Below are 3,120 nucleotides of genomic sequence, written 5' to 3'. Positions count from 1 at the left end.
AAGTGATATTTAATTACTTAAAACGCAAATAACTCTGGAAAGTTAGAGGTGCGTGCCCGAGACCGAACCCTCGACCTCCAATTAGAAGGCGGACGTCCTAACCACTAGGCTATCACTACCTATATACCTACTATATATATAGAAGAATTCACAAACTTGCATTTTAAAGTTTTTTAAAAGTAATACTAAGATAGTGTTTTATAAATTATTTTACAACGGAACCCTAAGCAAAAACTGCAAGCATTTACGTAGAATTGCAAGTTTGAGTCTAAACGATAACTTGGGTTCCGTGTATATAAATGAACATAAATATATTCAATACAAATACTACTTATAGCCGCAGACAAAATCAAGGAAAATATAATTTTATGTAGGTACCTTCTACTACCTATGTCATCATCATCATCATCATCATCATGATCAACCCATCACCGGCTCACTACAGAGCACGGGTCTCCTCTCAGAGTGAGAAGGGTTTTGACCATAGTCTATCACGCTGGCCACATGCGGATTGGTAGACTTCACACACCTTTGAGAACATTATGGAGAACTCTCAGGCATGCTGTTTCTTCACGATATTTTCCTTCACCGTTAAAGCAAGTGATATTTAATTACTTAAAACGCAAATAACTCTGGAAAGTTAGAGGTGCGGGCCCGAGACCGAACCCCCGACCTCCAATTAGAAGACGGACGTCCTAACCACTAGGCTATCACTACCTATATACCTACTATATATATATATATAGAAGAATTCACAAACTTGCATTTTAAAGTTTTTTAAAAGTAATACTAAGATAGTGTTTTATAAATTATTTTACAACGGAACCCTAAGCAAAAACTGCTTTAACGTTAGTTTCCCAATGGTAGTTACGACACATTCTGTAAAATAACAATCATATTATTATATATTTTATTTAAATTGTTTTCTAATTTTGCGACTATCAAATTTTGCATATTCAGGCAAGCGTGCGGGGAATGACCTGAAGCGGCGGAGTCCGTCTAAACGACAACTTGGGTTCCGTATGTATTATTGAACGTAAATATATTAAATAAAAATACTTAAATATAAAAACTTAAGTTTATAAAATAAAAAAGACAAAAGCAAGGAAAATATAATTTTATGTAGGTACCTACTACTACCTTTATTATCGTCATCATCATGATCGGCTCACTACAGAGCACGGGTCTCCTCTCAGAGTGAGAAGGGTTTTGACCATAGTCTATCACGCTGACCACGTGCGGATTGGTAGACTTCACACACCTTTGAGAACATTATGGAGAACTCTCAGGCATGCAGGTTTCTTCACGATGTTTTCCTTCACCGTTAAAGCAAGTGATATTTAATTACTTAAAACGCAAATAACTCTGGAAAGTTAGAGGTGCGTGCCCGAGACCGAACCCCGACCTCCAATCAGAATGCGGACGTCCTAACCACTAGGCTACCTATCGCTACCTATATACCTACTATATATATAGAAGAATTCACAAACTTGCATTTTAAAGTTTTTTAAAATTAATACTAAGATAGTGTTTTATAAATTATTTTACAACGGAACACTAAGCAAAAACTGCTTACAGTGGGTGTTATGAACGTTTATAAGCATGGTTTTCGAAAATACATCATTCATCCAACAAAGTCAACGAGTCGTGGAAGGAGTTTTCAAAGCTGAAAACTTGCAAGAGCCTGCGAGCCGCCTCTCACCTGCTACCTGCCTGATCTATCGCGCTACAGTCGTCACCATTATTCATAATGTACGTAAGTGTTAAAATCAATGTTTAACTTCAGTTTTAAAACTAGATTTAACGCAACATAGTGATAGCGTTATGAAATCAATTAGTTGATAATACCTCATTATAGTAATTATCATCATCATCATCATCATCAGCAACCCATCAACGGCTCACTACTGAGTGCAGGTCTCCTCTCAGAGAAAGGTTATAGGCCATAGTCCACCACGCCGGTCCAATGCGAATTGGCGGACTTCGAGAACTTTTTTATGTGGAACTCTCAGGTGTGCAGGTTTCCTCAGGATGTTTTCCTTCACCGTTGAAGCAAGTGATATTTAATTATCACTTAGCTTCGAAAAGTCAGAGGTGCGTGCCAGGGATTGAACTTGCGACCCGAATAGGAGACCACAGCCCTAACCACTAGGCTATCACTGCTTATAGTAATTATAAATAAATCTAATCTAAATATTTAACCGACTTCAAAAAAGGAGGAGGTTCTCAATTCGTCGGAATCTTTTTTTTTTTTACTAATTTGTTCCTTTTAGTTTTAAATTCTATTGTTTGATTTATTTTAGTAGCATTTTGTCGTCAATGCTTTTTGTACATAGCACAAGGTTTTTATACAGAATATCAGCGTTGGAAATATATTAAGATGTGTATCCAACAGATGCTGAGTAGACGACTTTTGGTTCTCATAATTATTATTTTTGTAAATTGTGTTTTTGAACCAAATAAAGATTTTATTATTATTATGAAATGTTTTGCTAATATTTTTCTTAAAGATTTTATTTTTATATTTTTTCTATTAGGTCTGATTCAGAATATGAATTTGCAGTACCACCGGCAAAGGTGAAAAAACCCAGGAAGTCTTCCACGCCTGCAAAAGTAGCCAGCAAGCAAACGAGCGAGGAACCAGCAAGGTAATATTATCATTATACTTTATTTCAGAGCGCTTATCTAACCGTTGAGCTACTACGACTTTATAGTATAACTTGTGTGTTTGCGATATTCAATATTTTAAAGCTATACGCGGTCAAGAGTTATGGGTTCGAATCCCTGTTTAGTTTAGTAAAAGCATGCTAGTTTTAATTTATAAGGTTACTAATATTTTTGTTTTATTTTTAGAAGCCGGAAAGGAAAACTTTTGGACATCTTCGGTCTGCAATCGGATGACTATGAAGGTGGTGCAGTGAAGTCGCTACCATCGTTTATAGTGAACAGGGTCGCGAACGGCGTCCAGAGACGGAGCGTGTCTACGACAGGACCATTTTATTTGGAGTTGCGCGTGTACGACCGCTGCGACGCCGAGGCTACCGAGTCGGACGAACGCTGGAAGAAAGCGCTGCTGCGTTTGGCCTGCTCGGTGGACGACGACTCGTCGCAGTGGAAAGC

General features: G+C 37.6%; 1 long non-coding RNA gene across 1 annotated transcript; it reads left to right on the top strand.

Annotated features, from left to right (window-relative positions):
- Nucleotides 1–1,456: 1,456 nt before the first annotated feature.
- LOC117996033 (uncharacterized) lies at nt 1,457–2,902 on the top strand. The gene is made up of 3 exons (XR_011238514.1): nt 1,457–1,752; nt 2,538–2,648; nt 2,854–2,902. It is a non-coding gene; the product is annotated as an uncharacterized lncRNA (long non-coding RNA).
- The last annotated feature ends 218 nt before the right edge of the window (nt 2,903–3,120 follow it).

The sequence above is a fragment of the Maniola hyperantus genome, unplaced genomic scaffold (assembly GCF_902806685.2).
Source record: "Maniola hyperantus unplaced genomic scaffold, iAphHyp1.2, whole genome shotgun sequence".
Lineage (NCBI taxonomy): Eukaryota > Metazoa > Arthropoda > Insecta > Lepidoptera > Nymphalidae > Maniola > Maniola hyperantus.
The sequence above is the reverse complement of the archived record's forward strand: the minus strand, read 5'-3'. Positions and strand labels throughout refer to the sequence as shown.